Below are 27,148 nucleotides of genomic sequence, written 5' to 3'. Positions count from 1 at the left end.
TTAAAGAAGCACTTTAACCTGTCTTCTTCTGAAGCAAAGCAAATTGTCAGGTCTTGCCATGTCAGTCAACAGCTCAGTCCTCGTTTGCCATGGGTGTAAATCCTCGTGGCTTAAAGGCGAATGAGGTTTGGCAAACATGTTACACACATTGCTTCCTCTGGTGCCTTTAAATACGTTCATGTGTCTGTTGACACATTTTCGCGTATGATTTCAGCCACTGCCCATGAAAGAGAGAAGGCCCGTGGTGTTATCCACCATTTAACGCGTGCATTTGCTACCTCAGGAGTTCCTTCCCACTTGAAAATGGGTAACGGCCACGTGTATACTTCATTATCTTTATCATGATTTTTACAGCAATGGGGTGTCATGCATGTCACTGGTATTCCCCACCCCCCTACATGCTGGGGGACTGTGGGGTGAACTCATGCTGTTCTGAAATCCATGCTACAAAAACATAAAGGGGGGAATATGGTCCCTCAAGAGCAATTACCTGGGGGAGGGGATATGTTGGTCCTCCTACCTACAAGTCTGCAAGGTTTGTCGAGCCATACCATGACCTGGACTGACCAGTTGAAGAGCCTGATGCCTCAGATGCGGGAGCTGACTTGGAAGACCTCAAGCAGAATGAGACAGAGGAAGAGAAAAAGGAATGATTCGCAAAACATCACTTGAGGGCAACTGAAAAGTCTACATCAAACCGCAAGTACTATGGTGAGTGCTGTAGGTGCAGAGCCCTTTCCAATCAATACTTTTCTGGCTTACTTAGCAATCAGCGCAGCTAATGCTGCTGTAAATACATGCAAATCAATGAAGTCTATAACCAGACCGTGTTTAACGATTCGAATACGTGTGTTTGCAACATAGTTATTATTAGAGGCTGTGACAGTTCTTTTTGGCTCCCAACCTGGAGCTTGAAGGGTTGAGATAACAATAGATCTGATCAGAGTGTGTCTAATCGGATTTGTGATAAGCATTCACTGTTTTGGACTAATAGTCACTCATCACAATGCTGATTTATTGGCTCTCAGAGCTGTTGCGCTTGGTCTCAGAGTTTCAGCATGTTGTACCTTACTTACAGCCAGTATTTGCTGTTTCAGTGTTTATTGGCTGGGGGGCCTGGGCTAAGCTTCTTGTTTCACTGTACTTTATGGTAATGACTTGTAATACAATAGACTCATTGATCATGAAACTGGTCTGGCTTATGTTCCCAGCGTGGTCATCACCTCTGTACTTTGGGAGGTATTTAATGGAATTTTTTAGCAATTACACACCTTTTTTTTCTCCTCAGGGGGTCAACCTATGAAGGAGACATTCCCTTACACCCCCCGCACCCTCACTGGGCTTTTTACAGCGGCATTTGAGAGTTCTAAAGGTTTTGGATGGCCTATGAATGCCCTTGAGACCTGCCTGCTGCTTGTGTTGGGGATCAGCATGTTGGCACACATGCAGCATGTGTTTTACCCATTCATGGCCATCCCACCCTGAGAATGCCCTGGTTTATCTGATCTCAAAAGCTAAGCAGTGTGGGTTCAGGTCTTGTCTAGGGTTAGGTGATGATATAGGAGGACCACCAAAAGATTTTCCCCAAGGCTGGACAGTCATGAGTGTCAGGGTGTGGGGGATAGTATGGGCAAGTATCTAAGCCAGTGGGCTGCTCCAGTGCTTTGGAAGCGTCAGAGATGTATGGAGTCCCCAACAACAAGTTGCAGAAACTGCTGAAGGAGAGGGTGGATCGAGTCACTTTGCTGAGCTGAAAGCTGGCCTTGGACATTGCTGAACGAGAAAAGTGGCCAGTACTTTATCTCTACACTGACTCATGCATGGTGGCAAATGCCCTGTGGGGGTGGTTGCAGCAACAGAAGCAGAGCAACTGGCAATGCAGAGGTAAACCCATCTGGGCTGCTGCACTGTGGTGAGATGTTGCTGGCTGGGTGCAGAACCCTCTTCTCACCTGCATAGCCATGTGAGCAGCCACAGGGATGCAGGTCTGGTAAAGCAGGGCAAAGGAGGCTCTGGCAGAGCTGCAGTGGCGGCAGTTTTGCTTGTTTTCATATTGCAGGTTTACTCTGGGCTACCTTTGCAGATGTCAGTTGGCCAGCACGCTGCTGAGCTGCACTGCAGCGGGAGGAAACAGTGGAATTTTCACAAGTTCAGGAATAATCCAGATCCTGCAATTACCCCCAGCAGCAAGAAGAGACATCCCGTCAAGGCCTATTTTGCCTTGGCTGTCTCCAGATTTTAAAGCCAAGCAACAGTGTGATGAATAGTAATGACTGTGTGAAATAATGAACAAGCTGTACTGGCAGTGAACGTGACTGAGCGACTGTTCAGCTTCACAGAAGGAGAGAGGTGGATGGGACCTCTGGAGGTCTTTAGCACAGTGCCCTCTCCTCATAGCTGGGCTGAATCTACACGGATTCTACGAGGACTCAGGGGAGATTTAGTGATTATTGGGGCAAACAAATCAAAAGCCCACAACCTCAGCAGCAGTAGGTCTCAAATATACCTTAGGTATGGGCAGACTGGCCATACACTGTGTACAATCTTCTGAGAGGAGCCAAGGAGGCAGGGAGTACAAGCAAGCTTTTCATACGCTACAGCTCCCAGAAAGAAAGTACGTCATTGTGCTTACAGTTACAGGGCTGGTGCTGCTCTAAATTGTCGTTAAACATAACCTTCTTTCAAGGTCACTGTTATAAGGTTCCCTGCTGTAGGATGCTTCAAGGGATCCCCGCTCTGTCAGGCAGGATGTTACTGGGAAGGGAGAGTTCACCCCCGCCACAACAGGCAGCTTGTACACAAGCTGCAGCCAAATCCTCCTCCTTCATCTCTGTCACTGGTGCTTGGCCGAGCTCATGGTATGCCAGGTCACAGAACCAAGCTAGTGTCTGGAAGCAGAGCAATTGAGATTTGCATTCTGCGGTTTGGAGGAGGAAACCAGGACTTCACTTTCTAGCGGCAGCTGTATGTGAAATCAGCTTTGCTGTACCGGCAAATCACACCTTACAGCATGGTTTTGTGAGCTCACCCTACAGTTCAATGCTCCTGGAAAGGGGAAGGCTCTTCCTGAACCATGGTGCCCACCATCTGGTAAGAAAAGGGAGAAGGAGCACACCAATGGGAGGAAGAGTGACTAAACCAGCCTAGAATAGGATGGATTTATATGCTGGCATTGAACCAGTCCAAACCATTCTGTGATTCTGTGACTCTAGAATGTGGAAGTTTAGCAATACTGTGAACTTTGCCCTCATTTCAAGTCAGTTTATTTCAGTTTCATTATTACTCTTTCCGCCTCTACAGCAGTTCCATTTTACTAAGTAATACACTTAGAAATGCTGTATATCAGCAAAGAGAGTCTCAAAAGCTCCAAGTATCAGCAAAATGAACATCTAAATGTTTATGCTATCTATGGATGACCGAGGAGGAAGTCCACCCTATACTGAGGTGTAGGGCTGCGTACACTCAACTATGCCTCTGGTAAAGCTTTAGAATCGTTACAGCTAAAGTTGGATGGCTTATGGTTGTGGTATTAAAAGATACAAAAATAATGCTTTTATAACTGCTTGTTAGGCACAGAGTGAACAGCACCAAAATGTAGTGAAGCGTTGTGAGGAAAAAAGAAAAGAATAAGATTATGGAATGGTTTCATATGTACAATGGGAACAAATAAAGATGCAAGGACGTACTCGCTGATGTAATTTCCTAGTTTCTGACAGTATGACCTGAAGTTTCTTGTATTTCTTGTTCGGATGTAACATATGAGCATTCAGTTAATCTTTTGGCTTTTAATGGGAGTGGAAACTGCACTTGAATTGGTACTCTGGGCTTATTTTCTCCTCCTTTTAAGTAGAAGATAAAAATGAGCAAATGTATCACTTACTATTAACCTGTCAAAACCCAGTTAAAGGGATTTATTTTTCCTCAGGGGTATCAGAAACAGGCTATATTTCTTTTCAGAAAGGTTTAAGCTACTTGCGAAAGGTTCTAGAACTACTATCACTTGCTGTGTGTAAGCCAGTGTTGAAAACATTTAGTGAAGAACAGAGGGGCAGAGGGAGGGAGAGATTTCTGTCACATCAACAAGGCTACATGTCAGGTAGCCGATGTGCCTTGCTTGCATGAAGCACTTGGCTTAGTGACCCATGTTATCATCAAACGAGAAAAGTCCAAAATGGTAGATAAACAATACTCAGTTCCCAAGCTACTGTCTGTTACAGTCCCTGCCCCGCAGGGGCAGCTGTGAGGCTGCCTGGTTGCCATTCCTCTCTTGCAGTGACACCTCACGAAGCGGAGGACCATTATGCGATGCCGAGCTGAAGCTGTGTTATCTGTGGTGAGGCTTGCTGTCTCCATCAGCTCTCCGTCGCTTCCCACAGCCGTTGTTCTCCTTTTCCCCACCCTCCAACACAGTTTTAGCCACTTTCCTAATATTTCCCGTTACCTCAGCCCATTGCAGGAAACATGTTCATAGCTCTACAGTAACAAACCTTCCACTTCAACAATGGTTTCTCTCCTCTGGTTTTATAGCCAACACTTTCATCATCTCTCTATTCTCTAGTTTTAGGTACCAACTTCTGTAGTGAAAGCTTGTGACTAAAAATGTATAATGAATTCTCCCAATCCCATTTAGACATAATTATTTGTTCCAGTCTTCTTTCGAGCATTTGATCTTACAAGAAATTTGCTCCCAGACATCACTGAGCTCCCTTTTTGATGCAAATGCCTTTCCAACACATGGAAAACACATGGCCATTGTTGTTCTTCATTTCTCTCCCTCTTGAGCTACCAAGTGCCAAGTTAATGCACCTTCTCTTCCCTTGGCAATTTCTGTTTTCACATTATTTTTGCTGTCAAAGAGGATAGATATGTCTGAAGAAGGCCACAGCAAAGATAGGGTTTTTTAAAAACATAAGGAATGGTTGACCAAGTTAAGTCTGTTTAGCCTAAAGGAGTTAATAGGAAGAGTTGAGTGTAGTCTTCAAACACAAAAAGAGGAAGGAAGGAATCTGTCCTTTGTCTTCCTGCTGGAGAGAAACACTAGAATTATTGCTGGAAGCAGCTGTGATGTTTTTAGAGATCTTATGTGGATTTCACCATCCTGTTGCGAGCAGGGGCTTAAAGTAGAAAACCTTAGAGGTCCCTTCAACCTAAATGTTCCTATAACTCTATAAACCTCTCTTTGGCATTTCATAGGCACGGCTACCCCTGCACTAGATAGGAGTGTAATCCCACAACACTTTCTGAGGTCAAGAGCTAAATATGGGAAGTTAAGTGAGGCACATAACAGGGCTGTAGGCTGGTGTCAGCACTGGAGCACTAAATCCTGCGAGCTCCTCACAGATGTCACAGAAAAGGAAAGCTTTAAAGTGGGATATGGATGGGGATGTGTTGGAAACTTTGCATCTGCTGTTGCAGAGCTGGTTTTTGGTTCAAGTGACAGAATATAAAGAAATGTGAGAGTGTCAGGTCAAAAAAAAATCCCGCATAGGATTCATGAAGGTTTTTCAGTAGGAGGAAGAGAAAGTAAAGTTGGTGTTGGACTGTAACCCCTAAATGGAGCCTGTGGATTACGTTTGATAAGATAGCAAGTGAGAGCCTGTGGAGGAATTGGGAGGGAAATCGACTTCATAAAGTAATCCCAGTAATCCCCAAGTTATCATACATATGACTTGAAATGATGATGAAACTTTTTTATACTAATTGAACAAAGGACCAAATTTGCCACAGAACAATAAGGCTTTTTAATCTTTATTAGAATTACTGACAGAAAGATTTAGGCTGGAAGGGACATCTCTAGTCCAAGTCTCCAAGCCCTGTTCACAGCAGAGCTACCTCCAAACATGATCGGATTACTCAGGGCCTTCTCCAGGTGATTTCTGAACTCCAAGGGTGGAGATTCTCCAGCTAAAGGGAACTATGAGGGTGCTGGAGAGAGACTTTTTATCAGGGACTGTAGTGACAGGACAAGGGGGAATGGGTTTAAACTTAAAGAGGAGAAGTTCAGGTTAGGTATGAGGCAGAAGCTCTTCCCTGTGAGGGTGGTGAGGCACTGGCACAGGGTGCCCAGAGAAGCTGTGAATGCTCCATCCCCGGCAGTGTTCAGGGCCAGGCTGGACAGAGCCTTGGGTGGGATGGTTTAGTCTGAGGTGTCCCTGCCCATGGCAGGGGGTTGGAACTGGATGATCTTGAGGTCCTTTCCAACCCTAACTATTCTATGATTCTATGACACACTGAGGATTTGGTACACATGGAGTGTAGTGCAAAGGTTTACACAATGGTATTTCTTTAGCTAGCAGGTAGTGTCCACAAAATTCCATATGGTCTAACTCGAACAGGGCTTCTGCTGCTGTATGTTTAGACTGCTACTGAGAGTAAAGTGGGCTCATCTGAAGTTTGTTTGGATGTCACTTCATCTGAAGTTTGTTTGGATGTCACTACAACAGTGCTGTGCAAAACCCTAAATTGAGGGGAAAGCTAAAAAGATAATAAAACAAAAGAGAAGGATTTCTTTTATGTTTGTCACATCCTCCTAGGGGCTATTTGTGGATTCCAAACATCATTAGTGTAAGTTCAGTTATTTCTGCATGTTTGCAGGAGGAGAGGCAGAGAAAACATCGCTCTGAAGTACCTGAGCTCTGCTAAGATGTGATGAAGGGTTTTGTTATGGTTTACTGTGACCTTTATAATCCTCGTCTCACTTCTGAGTTTGTGTGGCTCAGGATGAAGGAAGATGTACCCAGCTGTTCCATATGAAACTTATCTGTACTGTTCAGGTGAAGATCAATCAAGATAAAGTATCACAAAGAACAGGATGGAGCTTCTTTATCACCTTAATACATGAACAGTTTAGTTTGGGGAAATTTTGTATTACTTTGCAGCCAATAGAATAGGGTAAACTTCAAGGACAACAAAAATGGTAATCTGTGTGATATATAGTTCAGTCTAAAACTTGCCATAGTAAATGACAGTACTCTAAATGAAAGTCAAGTTGTACAAATTCCCCCACTAGCCTATCATCTATTTGCAGGTCTCATTTGCAGAATAAGAACTGACTTATTGTGGTCCCTAATAGGAAAATATCATTGAAACAGCAAAGATTGATGAGGCTGTGAAAGTAGTTGCAAAGAAAACATCTGTCAAGAGGTCACCCTTGCATTTTCATGATGTTGTTTAGTCATGAATGAAAACTTACCGTTGTACTGAATGATTCATGTGGGCTGTGAATCATTCACCACATTTCTAAGTGTTTCAGAAAAAGAAAAAATGGAACAAATCTAGTTCCAGATGATGAGATTTACCTTTACAACCCACTGCACGAGCTTTTCGTCTCTCAAAACTGTGTATTTCTGCATGTCAGACTACAGAGACAGGAAAGGAGTTTACAAAAGGGTTCTAGTTTCTTTGACAAAACGTGATTCACAATATAATCCGCTATAATTCAGTGTTGAAAGATCTGACTGTCTGAAGATCTGTGCAAACACAGAGAAATGGAATCCAGCCACCTCTACCTTGTTCATGCCAGTCAGATGTCACCGCAGGACTCTACATGAAAGGAATTGCAGTTGCATTGAGAGCAAAACAAGAGCTCTAAGGGAAGGCCAGCAGCTGTTCTGGGAAGGAGACCAGGCAGATGTGTATCAACTATTAGTCTACCGTTTTCATTTACTATTCTTGTTGCTTAAATAAAAGGGAGATATCTGTATTCTCACCTGTCTTGGGTTCAGCAGTAGCAGTTATTTTTCTCCTTCTTAGTAGCTGGTGCAGTGCTGTGTTTTGATTTTTTGGCCTGGGAACAGTGTTGTTAACACCGATGTTTTTAGTTGCTGCTCAAATGTTTGGTCCGGCCAAGGACTTTCTGAGCCTCATGCTCTGCCAGGGAGGAGGGGAGGCCGGGAGGAAGCAGAGACAGGACACCTGACCCGAGCTAGCCAGAGAGGTATTCCATACCGCAGCACGTCATGCCCAGGATGTAACGGGGAGTTACCCAGAAGGGCTGGGACTGCGGGGTTGGACGAGGTATCGGTTGGTGCTTGGCTGGGGGGAATGGGGCGAGTTATTGGTCGGCTGGTGTTGAGGTGTTGTATTCTTTCCTGTTGTTATTTCCTTTAGCATTATTGTTATTGATGGTAGCAGTAGTGATTTGTGTTACACCTTAGTTACTAAACTGTTCTTATCTCAACCCATGGGAGTTACATTCTTTTCCATTCTCCTCTCCATCCCTCTGGGAGTAGGGGGAGGGAAAGAAGTGGGGGGAGTGAGTGGACGAGCTGTGTGGATCGGTTTAAACCACGACATCACCCCTTTGCTCGAAGAGGCACACAGCTTCCCTCTTTAAAAGACCTTCTTCGTCATGCCTGGGGGGACCTGTGGAGTCAAGTGGCAGTAGCTGTTGGTGAACAACAGTCCCACTTGCTTCTAGCTCTTTCGTCCTAACATCTGGCTCCCTTCTTGCTCAACTATCTTGTAATATAAATACCAAAGGTGTTTCAGGTTATGGTGCACAATGAGACATATGTTTTGGCTACCTGCTGGCTGGAGAACCTGCTCTGCAGGGGATAGGCTCCTGAGAGCACTGCAGTTCCCATGGGCATGCCAGCAGGATTGGATGTTTTTCAGGCTCTCGCCACCCCCTTCCATGCTTTCAACAAAAGGACATCATCAGCTTCAGAAAGCAGATAATTTCACATGCATTTAATTTAATCTCAGTGTGGATATTCTTCACATTTCCCCACCATTTTTGCTATCACTTCACCTTGACAGCAACACCTACCTGCAAATCAAGAGAACAGCTGCTGTGCTGGTGCCTGGGATGTGCTAACACCTTGCAGACTGAGATCAGAGGTGTCCTGGAAAAACAAAAGCTGGGACAGAGAAGGGTTTTCCAGGAGAAATCAGTGCATGGGTGTGTGTATTTCTCCCTAGGTAGAAGGACTACTAGGATATTGTTTGGCCAAGTTGCTGGACACAAACGGAGGCAGGATGTTCTCATGGCCTTCTATACCCTTCTATCTGAGCCCTTCTACACTGGGTATACAGATGGTTATGCATTTATTTCTGTCTATATACAATTACATTGCAATTTTTAGATTCAGGATTGTGTCCTGGGCTGTGATGTCTTCTGTACCCCCACTGTGAGCCTTCTCAGGCCTCCTGATCACCACTGGCATGTTCACACTGCACATGTACCCTTAGCCTTCACCATTCATTTAGTTCTTCTAGCAACTCCAGCGAAAACAACTTTATGCAGCTTGCAAATATATGGGCCACGTGTCCTGCAGAAATACCACATTTCAGTCAATCTGTCAGCCTGCCTGGTTTCCTCTCCACTGGGTGGGGAGAGGCTGGAGGAAGGGAGCCAGCCAAAACCTACACTCATCCTCAACCCATTACCACAGTTCACAACAGATAACAGGTAGATAATATATGATACAGATACATGATATAGATATGATAGATAATGCATGATAGAGATATTCACTTTATAATATAGAATATGCAATATAAAATATGTAATATATAATGTACACATTACATAATATTATATAATATCTCTTACGATCATGCTTCTCTGCAATCTCTCTTCCTTCAAAAGTGGGATGCCTAGGAAAGATGGGTTCTTTTAAGACAGACAGGAAGCTTTGGTGTGAATGTTGCTGCTCTCAAGACCAGCTCTTCCATCTTGAGACCCCTCTCATTTATCGATAGTTGCCAAACACATTGTAGAAAAACATAGTTTCATTCCAACTTCACGACACTTTGTTTTCTAACTGGTGGTATCATTCAAGTTGTCAAATCTGACCTTGTTGCTAAGAATGTGTTTGAGGTACTATTGTTTCAGTTATCATGCATCATGTATTCACCTATTAGGCTGGGAAGTATTGGTTGTCTGAGGAACAAAATCAGGTATGCCTACCTGTCATTTAGTTTCCTGGCAGACAACATCTGACCTTGAGCCTAAATTTTACATGTAGTGGTGAGCTAAACAGGCCTGATCTTGTCCTGTGGTTGGTCCTACCTGTGAAATATTAATGCTTTTTACCATCTTTATGAAGACAGGTTATCTGAAGGATGCTCTACAGGTTAGACACGTCCAAGAGTTCCCCTGCTAAGATACCAACCGGGGCACTCTTATAACTCACTCAGGGGAGTCCTGCAGGCTAGTGAGCACGCACAATTTGCCACTCTGGCCTCAGTGGTGCCAATGAGTTTGCTCTACATGGCAGTGCAACATGGTGTAAAAAAACTGCTACGGAGCCTAAATAGATGTAAGGCGCCAGCATAAGCCTGCACCTGAGTTAGTTAGCCCTGTTGTAAATCAGCCCCTCCTAGCACAGTGGTGATACCATACCAACACGCATACAACTCTGGATGTAGACATAAGTAGTGTGGGACCTTATTTGTACAATGCTGACATTTTTCAATGCTGGATTTTTCAAATGCTAACCTTACCAAATCTTATTTCTTATTAGCTTCAGTGTTAAAACCTTCAGAAGTCTTGTGCATGGGTTGCGTACGAGAAGGAACATCTATCCTAGAAGAAGACGGTGTTGAGAGAAGATATCCACAAAAAACATTCTTTTTGATTTCATGGCCAAGATATCTTTCCCCTGGTGGCTTATTACTAACTATTATACCAGTTCGAGGAACTCCCTACATGTTCCTAATAACTATGGATGAATGACAGGTTTGAAGAGTATACAGAGGTGCTCTTTCATCAGGCTACTGTACTGCCAACCTGTATCTTTATGTTTGTTACTCCATAGACCAGCAAAACCTCACCTCCTGCTAAAATAATTCAGACATTTGAATTAATGATTCTTTAGCATTTAAAGGATAGGTCACCCATGGCACAGAGCAATAGGCTGCTGACACTGTTTCTTGCACAGTCACCCTCCTCTCTTGGCATACGGGCCCTTTTGGCCTGCCCTTTTCCAGCTCTGTGGACATCACAGTTTTGGTTTCTTATTCACTAGGACACTTCTCCTTGGGCCCATCAAATGGAGACTTTCAGCGCCCACATATTTATGACTGAAAGACACAGCCTGGAGGAGGTGATGGAGTTCTTGTTAAACAAGTTCACTTACAGCAACACTCAACAACAGGGATCTAGGTAGGCCTGGTGGAATGGGCTGGCAGGATCCCTGTGATATTTGACATGAACAAATAGGAAGTCCTGCATCTCAGAAGGAAGACCCTGACCCTCTTGCAATGACACATGCTGGGGACTGGCTGTCTGGGGAGCAACTCTGCCCAAAAAGAAATGGAGGTCTTTGTAGGCAGGCAGCAAGCTGAACATGAATCAAGTCTGCCCTGGCAGCAAAGGTGGCCAGCAGCATCCTGGGCTGCATTAATAGGAGCCTAGCCAGTAAACTGGTGGAAATTATTATCCCCCTGTACTCAGTACTTCTTAGACAGCATCTAGAACACTGCATCCAGTGGGAGGATGAGAAAGTGACAGGCTTGAACTGAAGCAAGGGAGTTTCCAGCTATGAAATGAGAAACTTTGTCATGATAAGGTCAGTAAAAGTTTGGATCACGCTACCCAGGGAAGGTGGGTAGTCTCCATCCTCAAGGGGTTTTCAAGACATGACTAGATAAAGCCCTGAGTAACCATATTCATTTTTGTCCCAGTTTTGAGTAGCAGATTGGACATGATGGAATCCAGAGGTCACTTCCAACCAGAATTATCCCCTGATCCCACAATCCTCCTGGCTAGCAGGATCGTTCAAACTCATTACTTAAGACCCAAGACTGGCAAACCCTAATATTTCCTGTCCCATGTTATGCCTCAGCAATCTCTATATAAAGATGATCCATGTCCCCTGTCCATCCCTCCTATTCAGCCATGCCAGGTTGATGCTGTTCTGATCTGGATTTATGTATACTGACATTGACCCAAATGGGTCTAATGGGCTTCTTTGCTTTGTCTTAGCACTCAGCAGTTGAGGCATCCCTGCAATTTGTCTCTCTTCAGTTTGGTGTTTTGGGCTTTTTGTTGTTGACTATTTTTCCTGTGAAAGTAATTTTCCAGAATGCTGTTCTATTGCTTTTGACACAGCAGAAATAGACGAAAAAGAGAGGAAAAAGAAAAAGAGAAGCAAGAAAAACAGAGCTTGGTATCTGCTGATGTTTAGGACTTCAACATGCAAGGTCCTTGTCCAAGGAAGCCCATGACAGTTCCTCTAAGCAGCTGATCAGCAATAAAGAAACAAAGGTGAAAATGTATTACAGAACAAGGACATAAAGTAAAAGGGAGGAAAAAGAAAATGCCACAGTCTAGTTTTTCTGTGGGACAACACCAGTTCCAGAGTTCCTTTTGGTGAGCTCACTTTTCAGGTTTAGTTGTAAGCATACATCAGGGATGTACAGCAGGCTTCAACCCTGATGACTCCTCCTGCTTGGCTGCTGGAGCCCAGCGAGAGTCTTGATGTCAAAGGCTGGTGGACACGGCTGCTGCTTCTCAGATTGCAGGGTTGGCCAGGTGTGTAACCCTGCAATGCACACACACATGTCCACACAAAGGACACTGCCATCTGCACGGGTTGCCACAGACAAGGGGCTGCCTTCAACAACCCCGCATATCGAATCATAGAATCATGCAATTGTTTGGGTTGGAAAAGACTTTTAAGATCATTGCGTCCGACTGTGAAAGGTTGGTGCTTTCTCTTGTTAACAGATTTTGGTAATTTCATATCCTTCAAAGCCATAACTTCATCATAACTAAGGTTGTATTCCTGTACATAAGGCTGGCGACTATTGCTGAACCTCTTATATTGTAAATTAGGATCATCTTTCTGCTCACCTCTTGAGACTGTAAGACCTATTGTAGGATGATCTTCATTTGTCCAGTCCTCAGCAGTCAGAAAATTATCTATATTAGAGCACTTCTGATGGCAGAACTAAAATGGATTCCCAACTTTCATGTATCTCATTGACAAACTTTCATCTCCGCAGCCCCTTCGAACTGACTGCTCTGCTGAAGACCTAACCACAGAGAGCTGAAAGTACTGACTGAGAGCGACATGATGATCAATGAGCTCGTGGGGGTAAAAAAGCAAATACAAAGAAAATAATTATGAATAAAACTTTACTATCAGCATCTCCCAGGAGCACAAGACTTTTGTCATTAACAGACTGTTGCAGTAGGTCCATTCATCTCTATGGGCACCAAACTGTAAGCAGGGATACACTGGAGGCTGAACTCAATTTCACTGCACAGCTACCAATAGTTAGCTCAGCTCAAGCCATTAGGAAGGCGACAGCCAACAAGCTCTGCCTGCCAAGCTCTTACCCCATACCACAGAAGACAGCAGATTTCATGCGTTTCATTTCAGTACCATCTCAAATGCAGTTGCTTAGCACAGACAGACTGCAGTTCAAAGGCAGGCATTGCATTTACATGGTGCTTTCTGCAAAGAAGGTCTAGACTTCACTGCCCCTCTGCTGCTTCAAATCTTTGACATTTTCATGCTGTTATAACAAGCTGTTTTCCAACACGGTCTTGATGTACTGATCCTGTTTTTCCTCCTTCCTATCCTCTCCTGCTCTTCCCTCCATCTTCCAGTCCCAAAAAGCAGAGTGTGAGACAACAAGTAGAAATGATACTAAAGAAAGCCAAAGGCAAAAGCTGAATGGCTGTGATAGAGCATCTGCTCCCTTGCTATCCAGTTCAACAAGCATATATGGTTTCTAAAATACAGGTTCTGCTCACCTTTAGTGACAGATTGCTCTTTTCTTTCACCACCAACTAATCTGCTTGAAACATAGGTTGAAATAACCTCAAGAGTTGAGTGCTGGAACAGATTCTGCAGTTCACCTTCTTTCTCTGAACATACATATACTGACTGTCTACCACAGCTCCTCTGTCTAAATGAGCTCCATTTCATTTGGAGTCTGTTTATTCAGTCTGGGATGCTACTTGTCCAGTTTCCTTTCTGCAATAAGCTTCTCTGGAGAAACAATAGTTACTTGCCTTGCTATCCTGTAAATGCTACTGGGATCATAAGGACATAGGTGCAAAATATTAACCTAGGTGGTCAAACATGAAATGGGTGAAGGAGGAAATGAGCTGTAGCCTTAGTACATTGGGGATGGAGTGTGTGCAGCGTCAACTTGGGACGGTGTCTCCTGTGGAAATCCTTGTCAGAGAATGAGCTTTTCTTTTCTGCCATTCCTCCGAGGAGCTGCAGCTGCATCAGATCAAATTCAGAAAGAAATGAAGATGCCCCCAGATGGGATGTCTGAGTCACTGCCTCTCTAAGGAAGAGCTGAGGTGGGACAATGCCTCATTTACCATTGCACAGGGAACAAAAGGAGGCAATAAGTACGTGATTTTCATATGTCAACACCAGTGCTTCTCAGCAAGGCCCAGGGTGCTGTGATCCCAGGCCCAAGAGGGGCTGTGCACTGCTGAGCTCCCTCAAGGGCTATGGGAGATGCAGCTATTCTGTTCCTTTCCAGATGAGCCCCTCTGGCTGCAGGCTATAACCTTGTAGTGAAAAATCCCAAACTTTTCATTAGCTCCACAAAGAGGTCCACAAAGTTGTCCAAATGAACCTAAAACTAACTTCTGATAGCATTTAGAGTTGTACTCTTCAGGTGCCTGCTCTGGTCTGCAGCTCATTTGGAAAAGGCTTTCAAGGTAGACATGAAGAGGATTGCAGCCCCTATTAACATTACCTGGTGTCATGTATATACTCCTTTCACATGACTAGGGTGGACTTTCTCACTTCTTGGTCTCACAATGGTCCAGCTCCACCTTTCTCTTCCCCATCCCAATATTTCTAAATCCTTGCTATTCCACTGTATTATTTTTTCCACCCTTTAAAGTTTCAGGTACTGATATGCAACTGTGCAATGCTTCTATGATTCCATGATTCTTCTCTTGCCCTACAGCTATATGAGGTCATGTCCTTTTGTGTTGAGTCCTTCTAGGTTCATGGCATTATCTTGCTAAGAACTTGACCAATGATGTGGATAAGGAGTAGTGGTCACAGAGTGAGACCTAATGTGATGGGCTATCCCATGGCAAGAGGAAGACTTGAAAAGGACAGCTAACAGGAACCTCAGATTTTCAGAATGAGTGAAGGGTGATGCCCCTAAGGGCTGTGAAGAGGCTGGGGTCCTGATTACTTCACAGACACCACCAGAGGCTCAGGAAAGCTGAAATCCCAGAATAATCATCAAGCAAATTCTCAATCAGATAAAACCCCCTTATCTCTGTCTTCAGAATGCCACTCTTCCTTGCTACCTTCACCTTCTTTCTTGGCTTAACTACAGGAGTTCAATTTAGTCTATTCTAGGGCTTGTAGCTTATTTATCAGTTTGTCTTTTTCATTTTCACTTCCTGTTTCCAGTTTAAATCTTTTAATCCTCTCTTTCATTACTTCCTGGTTTAGATTTGGCCTTTTTCTCTTTAGTTCTAAACAAGTTTCCTTCCAGTAACTTCACTGTTTTTCCACATAGGTGAAGCTTGCACGTTTATGACAGCATTAACTGGTACACTCCACCATCTTCTTAGCAGAGATGCAAGACAATGCCTTTGTGGGGATTAGAGTATGAGTAAGTACGATGAAAGAAACTCTCCACCTTTAACAAACCATGAGAAGTCAAGTGTCAGGCTGCCTGCCCTTTATTTCCTTCCGACAAAACTCCGTTTTGGTTGTCTTATGGTTCAGCATCTTTCCTGGAGTGAGTTCCCAGCCAGTGCTTATCAAGCCAGACAACATGAACTCAGCGAGAGCAGAGTGATGCTTGTTCTCACCAAGGCGAATGGATGCCAGTCATCCTGCTGGTACCACCTCAACCAGTTTCAGTTCCTGGTTCCCAGAAAGCTCTGAACATTATAGGAGTAAGGAAGCACTGCTTCTCCTACAGGCTATGCATGATTGCTCCAGTGTCTTGTCTCTGTGGAAGGCAGCATTTCTTGGCTCCTCTTGGCTACAAAATGGGGAACCAGTACCTGTTAAAAAAAGTCTTTTTCAAGGTGCAGCAATTTCCAGGCCCTGCCCCAGCTACCTCCTGAGCATAATCAGTCTCACTGGAGTCACAAATGCACTTCCTCAAGTGATAGTAACATTGATTTTCACGTCGCCACTATGACGTTTTCATTAGGGTGAATCTTACATTTTGTCAGTCACCAAAACCAGTTCAAGCAATCTACGTTAAACCTGCCTTGATTTCTCTAGTCAAGTAAGTCACCGTAACACCCATATGGTGACCTCCTGAACAGTGCCACCAGCAGGGCAATCCACCCTTGCTTAGTCACATAGAAAATAATCTGGAAAGCAAAACACCTCCTTCCAAAGCTGCCTTTTCTGCTGGGAAGGAATGGAAATGTCCCTGTGGAGCTGGAAGTGCTGTTCGTGTGTGACGTGCTGCTGCTGTGGGTACAGAGCCTGCAGCCAGCAGAGCAGGAGCAGATTCGCATCCCGGGTGAGTTGCCTGTGGGTGTGATGGGGTGAATATTTGCTTTTTTCCCCTCAGAACAGCTCACAAAGTGTTGATGCATTGCAGGGCTGTCTTGTGCTCTGGTATCTTCTCTGAATGTGAAAGTCTTTTAGCGGTTAGAGAGGAAGTTGCTGTGCAGGAGGTGAATTATGCTTGCAGTTACAGACTTGGTTTTGTTCTTGCAGGTTCTTTGACCTGGGTCCTGGGATGTTACTGTAGACGCTTGTGATCCCCCAGAGGATAACAGTTCCTTTTGCTTTGTATCCTGGAGCAATCCTTCCCAACATACATCCACCTCAGGGTGAGCACTTTTTGGGTTTCTCTTCAGTAACGTGTGTGTGTGTTGTGGGTTGCAGTTTGCCTGCTCTCTGCACTCCTCCAGCACAGTGTCACAGGGATGTGTGCCATCATGACACATGACGGAAAGACTGGCTGAGAAGGTAATGACAGCCTGGGCAGGCCAGAGAGTAAAACTGGTATCAAACTCCATCCTGAGCATGAGGCCAGGATTTATGTCGCAGCAAGGATTTCTGGCTTTAAATGCTGGGAGCTCATCCATCAGAAGTACCAGGGAGGAAGGAAACTCTGGGTTTATTCCCCCAAGGAAATCAAGAGCTAGTGAGTAACTGGGTGGGAACTTATGACAGCACAACGTGAAGTGTTTCTGATGGAGGTGGTGGGTTTACAGGTTGCCCTGAGCACTAGAAAGCCTTCACGTGGAATAGTCTGTGCCAGTCACAGCCCATACATTCATGAAAGATCAATTTCAACTGAATTCATAGAGATGATGCTGAGGGATTGGAAGAATGTGCCCTTTGGAGGTGAGAAACTGCAAAGAGCTCCCCACTGTGGAGCCCACGTGGCAGAGACGGGATCGTGCTGAGGCAGGATCTCGTTTTGGGATCCCACTTGTCACTGTTCTTGGATCTCAGAAATAAATACCAGGACACAGAACCAACAGCTCCAGGAAAGTACTGAAAGGGCATCCAGCGGCTATAAGGTGGCATTTTGCGCTCTGCTTTCTCCTGTGTGGCTTAACTGCCCTTTATCTATCTTTTATTAGATAAGAAGCTAACAGGAAACGGGTTTTGGCCACCGCACCGCTCCCGCACCCTGCCGCCGGCAGCCGCTGGTTGGTCGGTTGCGTCCGTGCCGAGCTCCCTCCGAGGCTACAACCGGTCTCGGGGTGCGGCAGGTATGGCATGGTCCCATGGCTCCCCGGCGGAGAGCAGGGCTCTGCTGCGGGAGCCCGGCGCCCGGCTCCGGGTCGCGTTGTGCCCATGGCGAGCCCCGCGGATCTGAGAGGGCAGGGCCGGGAGGGAGGTGGTGCGGCCCCGGTAGCCCTGGGGTAAGGGGCGGCGGGGCTCGGGCTGTGCCTCTGCGGGACCGCCGGAGGGGGGGAGCTCGGGGAGCCCTGTCCCGGGCGGGTACCGGCAGCACAGCCGCTGCAGCCGCCCGTTAACACGGTCTGAGTTCAGGGGTCCCTGAGCTGCACACGGGGATGTGACGCCCGTCCGTGTCCCGCACGGTGTGCTTGGGGTCGGTACTGTGCCCTCGGGACTGGCGGGGTGAGGGGAGCAGTGTCCAGGGTGCCCTGTGGTGCAATTAATGCTTTTTTGGGGGGGCATTTTTGTGTTCTAATGCCCATGTGTGATGTGGGCACTGCTGGGTTTGTCACATCCCGCACTGAGACGCGTTCTCTGGGCTGCGCGCGGTGCGTTTCCAGCCCCGAACAGGCCAGGACGGTATGGGCTGCCCAGGGGGGACATTCCCGCACACCGGAGCATGATCTTGGCATCGGAACCCCCAGCCTGAATGAGTGAGTGACTGAGATTCCTTAGGAGTCTCCAAAGAGCAGGAGCAGAGACCAGGGGAGCTGCAGCTCATTACTGCCTTAATGCCGGCGAGTAGCCGGAGGCACTGAAGTGCCGGCACCTGCCTTCTGCTGCCGGGCTTGTCCACAGCTGCCTCTGCTTCCCCGCTCTGGTTGTGGGCTCCCTTCTCCGGGTAGAGACCGTGTCCGGTTTCTGCACCCCAGCTCTTTCTGGGGGAATCTGGTTTCCACTGCGGCGAGGAGCACGGCCCCGGGTGGAGAGGACACCGCGGTGAGGGCGCACAGGGGCGGCTGGGGAGGTGGGAGCGGGCGCTGTCGGGGTCTGACCCCGACCCCCGGTGCTGGCTGCTGCGGGCCCCAGTCTGGGGCTGCCGGGGTCGGTCTGTGCCGCTGCTGCCGCACGGGGCAGGAGGGTTTCCAGCCAGCTCCTGCCTCTCGCCTGCCCTTACTGGGAGAGCAGGGACATTCCTGGGTCCTGGCCCCGCTTCTCCCTCCCCAGCTGCTGCGGGGCCAGGCTGTGGGGCCGGGCAGAGCTGCCAGGGTTGGCCTGGGAGCAGCTCTGGGACTCTTTGTGCCTTGCTGAGCTGCCAGGAGCTGACTGCGCTGTGTTTGTCCCTGCACAGGGACGGACACATGGATGAGCAGAGGAGCCCCAGCCACACGGGGAGCTCTGTGGAACCCCAGAAGCAGCCGGGCTGCCTGTGCTGAGGCCGATGCTGCTGCCTGCCCGGTGACAGTGCGAGGAGTGAGCGGCTGCAGTGCGGACATGGACACAGGTTGGGGGTTTGGGCCCCGTTTTGATTTTGGGTTTGTTTTTGGGTTGCGTTTGGCTGGTTTGGGTTTTGTTTTGCTTGTTTTGATGTTGCTTGTTTGACTTGAGTTTGGGTTTTGATTTGGGTTTGGGTTGGTTTGTGTGTTGGTTCAGGTCCTCGTTTCTTTCAGGCCCAGCTCCTGTTTATTTGCAGCTCTCACTGGTTTCTGCTCTGGGTTCAGCTCCAGCTCAAAGACAGCTCCGACTAGTTTGAGCTCCCAGTCGCTGCCTATGCCCTGTCTGCCCTGCACAGGGATGGACAGAGATGCCACAATGTTTGGGGTGTGAAGCCCCAAGAAGCAGCCCGGCTGCTGCACCAACACTGCTGCTGCCCTGCTTGCACCCACCTGCAGTGCATGGCTACAGGTTGGGGGTTTGGGCCCCCCTTTCTTGGGGTTGTTTTCAGGTTGGGTTTGGGTTTGGTTTGGGTCTGGATCTAGTCTGGATTTGGTTTAGGTTTGGGGTTTGGTTTGGGTTTGGATTTGGATTGCGTTTGCTTGTTTTGTTTTGGGTTTCGGTTTTGATTTGATCGGTTTGTGTGTTGGTTCAGGTTCTCGCTTCTTGCAGCCACAGCTCCTGGATATCTCCAGTTCAGTTTTGGCTCCAGCTCATTTACACCTCCTGTTGATTTCTGCTCTGGGTTTGGGTCCAGTTTATGGACGTCTCCTTTCCGTCTCTCCGGCCACCTTAAATTCCTTGCAGCAGACACTAGAGGTCAGTGCAGACTTGGATATGGACAAGGTGTTTCGGGAAAGGAGAACGGGGAGGAGAGCAGGGAGTGTCCTCTCTGATTTACAGCCTGCAGATTTGTAGATCCAGGCCACAAAACTGGAGCGAGCTGCCCAGAGAGGCATTACGCAGGTAAGCAAGGGTTGGATATGGTTGGTGGCATAACACTGCATGTAGCAGCAGTGCATATGTTCATGTTTAGGTCTGTTCACATCAGTAATACTACTTAGGATAAAACTGCTTCTGTCCTTAACACAGGATCTGTTATGTCACAGGAGATTCCATGTCTGGACCCTGCTCCTAAACTTAAGTGACCAGGACAGAAAGTAGGTGCTGAGCATCTCCTGTACATGGTGCGCTTGGTGGGTAATGCGGGAGGATGGGGAAGTCTGGTGCGTACCTGAAGGAGATTTGACTTTGGGTGAGATGCTGCCACCATCACAAAGCTGTGGTGGTCACTGTGGAGACCCCCATTGTGACAGGGGCTTCCACAGTGACCACGGGGTATTTAAGGAGTGAGAGCCCTGGAGTGACCAGTGCAGAGGAGACACCTCCCTCGCGAGGCTGCATCTCCCCTGGGTGCCCTGCGGATCAAGGTACGTGTAGTGCTGAGAAGGGAAAAGAGCAACTCCTGTTCCGTTCCGCCATACAGAGATGTCTTTGTCTTCCTAATAGTCATTTAACTTTCCAGTTGTATTTTAGAGTTCTCTTTAAGCTCATTGTGGGTCTGTGCTTTCAAGGGAGATGAAGCTGTAAATAGTGACAGTTGTCTTAGGGAGAAAGGACTTGTTTCAGAAATGGTTCATCTGCAGTCATGGTCTAAAGCTTAATTTAGTCTCCAGCCTTGCAATCACACCTTCTACTTGCCTCAGTCACTGGGATGATTCTTTAAACCACGAGAGTAGTGTTCAAGTTGCCTTGGATTCCTCAGATACTATTGCTGTATGGAAAGGCTGCCATAAGGTCTCCCTGGAGCCTTCTCTCCTCCAGGCTGAACAAGCCCAGCTCTCTGAGCCTGTCTCCAGGGGAGAGGTGCTCCAGCCCCCAGAGCATCCCCATGGTCCTTCTCTGGACTGGCTTCAACAGCTCCATGTCCCTCTTTGTTCTGGGGGAAATGACAACATTTTGTTAAATTCGGAGGAGCAAGAAAGATAATCACAGATGGAGGTTTACGTGGCTAAGCAAGGGTGGATTGCCATGTTGGTGGCACTGTTGATGAGGGCACCATGTGTAGATGATTCCCAGCACTGGCTTTCTATTGTGGAACCTTAAGCTTGGCATCAGGATCTGGATGTTCACACTTTGGGAACTGGTTTGTGGGTCAGTGGAGAGTGCTGTCCAGTGAGGGGTTACAGATGGAGTTTTAGGTGGGTAAGTAAGTGAGAATATCCATGCTGGTAGCACTGTTCCAGAGGGTAGCCTGTGTAGAACATTCCCAGCTATTTATTTTTGTTCTGCTGCACTGTTCCGGAGGGCACCCTGTGTAGAATGTGCTCAGATACTTACTTTTGTCCTAACACGTTAGGTTTAGGAGCAGGCTCTGGATAGTGGAACTTAGGGACTTGGTTTATGGGGTGTCTGAGAGTGCTGCCCTGCGCAGTTGTACACAGGTGGAAGTTTGCGTGGCTAAGCAAGGGTGGATTGCCATGTTGGTGGCACTGTTTTGGAGAGCACCATGTGTAGCTGATGTCCAGCATGAGCTTTCTGTCCTGGCACCTTAGGCTTAGCATCAGGACCTGGATGTTCACTCTTTGGGGCTGGTTTGTGTGTCAGCAGAAAATGCTGTCCAGTGAGGTTTTATACAGGTGGAGCTTTAGGTGGATAAGTAAGCGAGGATATCCATGCTGGTAGCACTGTTCCAGAGGGTAGCCTGTGTAGAACATTCCCAGCTATTTGTTTTTGTTCTAATGTATTAGCTTTAGGAGCAGGCCCTGGATAATTTCACTTTAGGGACCTGGTGTATGGGGCATCTGAGAGCGCTGCCCTCTGCAGTTGTACACAGATGGAGGTTTACATGGCTAAGGAAGAGTGGATTGCCATGTTGGTGGGACTGTTGTGGAGGCCACCATGTGTAGGTGATTCCCAGCACTAGCTTTATGTCCTGGCACCTTAGGCTTAGCATCACGATCTGGATGTTTGCACTTTGGGAGCTGGTTTGTGGGTCCAGTGTTTTGCGCTGTCCAACAAGGCTACAAGGATGGACTTTTAGGTGGGTAAGTAAGTGAGGATATCCATGTTGGTGGCACTATTCTGGAGGATACTATGTGTAGGACATGCCCAGCTCCTGATTTTTGTCCTAACACATTAGTCTTAGGAGCGTGATCTGGACATTCTCACTTGGGGATCTTGGATCTGTGGCGCCTGAGAGTCCACTCTGTGTGGGCAGTATGCAGATGCAATTCTATGTGGCTAAGCAAGCCTGGATTGCCATGCTGGTGTCACCATTCCGGAGGTCACCATGTGTAGGCAATGCCCGGCACCAGCTTTCTGTCCTAGCACTATGGGCATGGGAAGAAGAGCTGGACGTTCGCACTCTGGAGCCGTGCTTCAGGACACCAGAGTGCCCTCAGCAGAGCTGCAGTATGCAGATAGTGTTTTAGGTGTCAAACCAAGGGCAGATTACTATGTTGGTAGCACCATTTCGGAGGTCTCCCTCTACAGATGATGTGCAGGACGAGCTTTCTGTCCTGGCACGTCGGGTGTCAGAATAGGTTCTGGATGTTTTCATTCTGTGAGCCGTGTTCCAGGCCACCAATGTGCATTCAGCAGAGGGGCAGTATGCAGATGGTGTCCTAGCGGCAAACAAGCCCTCTTTGTCATGTTGGTGGCACCGTTCTGGAGGTCTCCTTGTGTAAGTGATGCTCAGCAACAGCTTTCTGTCCTGGCACTACGTGCTTGGGAACAGCAGCTGGATGTTTGTGGAGCTGTGCTCCAGCACACCAAAATGCATTCAGCAGAGGGTCAGTACACAATGGTGTTTAAGGGGGCAAGGCAAGGGCAGATTACTGTGTTGGTGGTACCTTTCCAGAGGTCTCCATGTGTAGGAATTAAGCTGATATTTCCATAAGTCCTCACAAACCCCGCTGGATTATTTTTGGTGGCTCCAGCTACAGAATGAGCAGTGAGAAGAGTGGGAGCATGTGCTCACAAGTGGGCTTTGTTACCCTACCGGGCACCAGGTTCTCTGAAGCTGTGGATTGTTCTGGGAGGGTTGGGCTTGAAAAGGAAGGTGTGCAGGGAGTTGGGCTCATTTTCTTGTGTTTTCCTGAGATTAAAAATATGAGTTGAATTGGCTTTGCTTGGGAGAAACTAGTTTTGGTTTTGTTGGAGTGCTGGGATCTACTGATGTACATGGGCTTCTCCTTGACTTCTTTACTTGCTGCCTTGAGCCTTGTGTGCTTATGAGGGAGAGCTTAGTGCTGCCTTCTTCCTTGAGGACTAAGAACAACAGAATAGCAGAGAAAGGAAGTGAGGAAAATGAGAAAGAATTTGCATGCTGCCTTTATAGTGGTATACAGAAGGAAAGCTGGCTGTTTTCTGAAGGTCTTAAACTTCATGCTTGACCAGACATGATGTGAATGGTATGGAATAAGGGGTGAATACTGTCCTGGTTATGGCTGGGATAGAATTGATTCTCTTCCCTGTAACTGGTGCAGTGCTGGGAATCACACTGGTAACACACTGGTGTTTTAGTTGTTGCGTGGTAGCACATACCCGGATCAAGGGCCAGTGAGGAGGGGCACAGGAAGCCAGGAGGAAGCAAGACAAGGACACCTGAGCCAAACCAGCCAAACGGGTATTCCATAGCACAGCACGTCATGACCAGCATACAAATGAGAGTGTCACCTGGAAAGCCCAGACTGCTGCTCAGGTCCAGCTGGGTATTGCTCAGCGGGGATGCTGAGGAATTGTGCCTCACTGCTGGTTAGTGTTTTCCTTTCCCCGTCGAGTTTTATGCTCTGTCCCATTTAAACCATGACAGTTCTTCAGCAGCAGTTTCTTGTACAGTTGTTAATAGTGGTTTTACCTTTTATCTTGTTGCTCCTGGGTTGGTTTTTAACTTCTTGTCATGATTTTGTTCTTGGTTGTTTTAAGAGCCCTGCCTGGTGGGTTAGTTATTTCTTATTTATAATTCCCCTTATTTATAATTCCCAATTACGCCTTGCTCCTGCAGCTGCTGATCCCCAGGTTTTCCACTTGGGTCCTTCCCTCCCTGTGTGTCCCGTGCCAGTGCCCGGGTCCGCAGTGTTCCCCTCAGCAGCCTGACGGAGGTGCGCAGCGGCTCCTGCTCCCCAGCTCCCTGTGCCCCTATTTGTGGTCGCTGCCGTTTCCCTGCCACTGGCAGATTCTCTGCCTGCAGCTGAGGGTTGCTTTTCTCCAGGTGTGTCTTGGCTGGGGCTGTGGCGGGGGAGCTGGCCCTAGCTGTCCGCGCTGTCGGGTCTCGCCACGTGACGGAGTGTTGAGACGGCAGGATTTGTGTTAATAGTGCACAGTGTAGGGCAGGCAGGAATCTTGTTTGTTTTCCATGCAGACTGAAATAAAAGGAAGCGCTTGATGCGATGGAGCCATCCCTTTATTGCGGCATTGCGGGATGAAGGATGCTGCGAGCGTGCGGGGTAGCACAGCGTGGCTGCCGCGGGGCCCAGGGGTTGGTCTCCAGCGAGCCTGACTCTGCCGGTCCCCCAAAGGGGGCCGAGCCGCGTTACTCAGGCCCAGCCCCCGAGGGCAGCTCGGGGCAGGCTGGATCGAGCCCTCCGCGGGAGGGGGTGGAGGGGCCACGACACAGCGGTTTGCCCGCGGTGAACAACGGCGGCGTTGGGGGGGAGCGGGCGGGACGGGGTCCGGGGGACGCCGGGCAGCGCCGGGAGGCGGCGAGGCCGCAGGGAAAAGGGATCAAGGCAGGAACGGGCTCCCCGCGGAGGGCTCGGACGCGGAGCGCCGCGGTTCGACCGCGCGGATGCTGCGGACCGCCGGGGGGCGCACGGGGCCGCTCGCTTTCGGCGGCTCGGAGCCGCCGCTCCCCGCGATGGTGCCTCCTGCCTGCCCCCAGCCCCCGGGCCTGCTCCCGGCCTCCCCGCAGGGGCCCTTCGCTCTGCTCTGCTCTCCTGCTACTGACGAGGTGCGGCCTCGTGGGTGCCGGTACCGGCACCAGGAGAGCGGACGGGCAAGGTGCCCGTGGTGCTGCTGTGGCGGATTGAGCCATTGCCTCATCTGCGCCGCGGAGCCGCGGCCGGGTAAAGGTGGTAACGACCCGGCTGCGCTCGGCCCGGGAGAGTCAGTTCTGTCCTGGTGGCGCTGAGCTGACCTGAGCGTTCCTCAGCTGCTGTCTCAGCGTTCCACTGGCCTCATGCAGCTTTGTGATGGCAGCAGCATCGTGCCCATGGCCACTGGGCATCCAGGGGTGCTCCGGGAGTTGCCATGGGGCGCGCAGCCTCTGCCCATACAGCTCGGGAAGGTCCTGCATACTCTGCTCTTCCTCAGCAACTTTTGTCCAGAGGTGGAGCACGAGAGGGGTCACAGCCCAACCTGGGCAATGGAACAGGGCTTCACGTCCACCTACGAGAAGTGGAGAGTGACCAAGGTTTGACATTAGAGAATCACGGAATCCCAGGCTGGTTTGGGTTGAAGGGACCTTAGAGCTCATCCAGTTCCAACCCCCTGCCATGGGCAGGGACACCTTCCACTAGACCAGCTTGCTTTAAGCCCCATCCAACCCAGCCTTGAGCACTGCCTGGGATGGGGCAGCCACAGCTTCTCTGGGCACCCTGTGCCAACGCCTCAGCACCCTCACAGGGAAGAACTTCTTTGTGAGATCTCAATCAACTTTTGTGTACGTCTATTTGTTGGTAAAAGTGTCATTAACAATGACTGAAACATGAAGCCTTTCTTTCAACTGGGACACTCCATCCTTTGTATTTAAACCACAGAGAAAACAGAAACACAGCACCCGATGCACTTAAATATATAATTTCATGCCAAGTTTCCAGAACAGGTCTCTAGGTTCAGACAGGCCTCGGGCAGACACAACAGCGATGCCACTGTTTATTTAATGTTTATGCAAAAGCGGGTGTCCTGGCAAAGAGGCACACACAGCAAAAGCAAAACTTGCATCCACATTTCCCATTCCACCTGCAGATTCCCTCCCTGGTTTCCCTTGTAAACCCTGCAGTACCATTATTTAGGTACTCTAAAGTTTACAGCCTGTCCAACACGTATGATCTACATGCCAACCTGTCCCGCCTCTGGTTACATCTCCCATTACTTGATTTCGTAGGGCTCTTCCTCTTATTTATCTATCCCCTTTTACAGTTTGATTTTATAAGTCTCTGGCAGCCAGTGGTACCCCGACTTACTGTGACAGAACCAGCCTGCACTAGCTTAGTTTCATCGGTTGTACAAAGAGAGCATTCTTTTGAACCACAGAGTGTGTCTCTTTGAGTCACGGCGTGTCAAACCCTTGGTTTCATTCCCTTAGTAACTTAGCCCCAGTCCCGGTATTGCAAAGTCTGAGTATTGCAAAGCCTCATCCCTAGTATGCAAAAACAATGCTCTTTCTCTCACAGGCATCACCCGTACACAGTGAGCTCTGAAACAGTGCCACCATCCTGCTGATCTGTCATCACTTTGCCACCCAAAACTCCATCTGCAAGCTGCCTCTCTGGTGCCTGCTCTCAGGCACCCTGGAGCACGGCTCAAAGAGTACGAACATCCAGAACTTGCCTCCACAGCCGAGGAGCCAGGACAGAGAGCTGGTGCTGGCTATTACTTACATAGGCTGAGCTCCACAGCAGTGCTGCCACCTTGGTAAATCACCCGCACTTTAACACCAAAAGTCCATCTGCATACTGCCTCTCTGCTGCCTGCCCTGGGTATTCTGAAGCACAGATGTGGTCCTGGAGAAAACGCTGTTCTTTTTGCTTTAGTGAAGAGTCATTTCCTCTCTTTGACCCTCCATCTGCTACAGACATCAGCCAGAAAAATAACAGCCTATTGCTCATCCTGCATCTTTTATCCCAGCTGATGGTTTGCCCCACCCCTGCCCCAGGGCATGCAGGGAGGGGTGGTGGGTGTTGCCGGAGGTATATAAGGCACAGTGTTCCGGAGGGGGCTTATGCAGCTCTTCAGCTTCGGTGGGGTTGGTTTTGTGGTGTTTGTGTTTTGTAGGTTTTGAGTCTTGTGATGTTTTGTGTTGCTGGTTTTTTGATGGTTTTTGAAATGCAATGAGTTGAGTGAATTGTTTCAGGACATGGCAAGGCTTCCCAGTGTATGTGTTAATAAGAATCTCTGTATGGTTTTCTTTCTTACATTGTTATGTTCATAGGAGG

At 48.0% G+C, this 27,148-nt stretch overlaps 2 long non-coding RNA genes across 4 annotated transcripts; one reads left to right on the top strand and one right to left on the bottom strand.

The window, feature by feature from the left end:
- The first annotated feature begins 170 nt into the window (after positions 1–170).
- Positions 171–23,108, top strand: LOC136013007 (uncharacterized). 3 transcript variants are annotated; one of them, XR_010612108.1, is made up of 5 exons: positions 16,336–16,434; positions 16,635–16,750; positions 17,513–17,644; positions 18,176–19,955; positions 20,082–23,108. It is a non-coding gene; the product is annotated as an uncharacterized LOC136013007 (long non-coding RNA). The 3 variants fall into 3 exon arrangements; XR_010612107.1 differs by lacking the exon at positions 16,336–16,434 and adding an exon at positions 171–711 and having other exon boundaries at positions 18,176–23,108; XR_010612106.1 differs by having other exon boundaries at positions 18,176–23,108.
- An 800-nt stretch (positions 23,109–23,908) lies between these two features.
- On the bottom strand, positions 23,909–26,844 carry LOC136013008 (uncharacterized). The gene is made up of 2 exons (XR_010612109.1): positions 26,594–26,844; positions 23,909–25,379 (listed from the first exon to the last, which is right to left on the bottom strand). It is a non-coding gene; the product is annotated as an uncharacterized LOC136013008 (long non-coding RNA).
- Positions 26,845–27,148: the final 304 nt, after the last annotated feature.

Source organism: Lathamus discolor, chromosome 4, assembly GCF_037157495.1.
Source record: "Lathamus discolor isolate bLatDis1 chromosome 4, bLatDis1.hap1, whole genome shotgun sequence".
NCBI classification, from domain to species: Eukaryota; Metazoa; Chordata; class Aves; order Psittaciformes; family Psittacidae; genus Lathamus; species Lathamus discolor.
The sequence above is the reverse complement of the archived record's forward strand: the minus strand, read 5'-3'. Positions and strand labels throughout refer to the sequence as shown.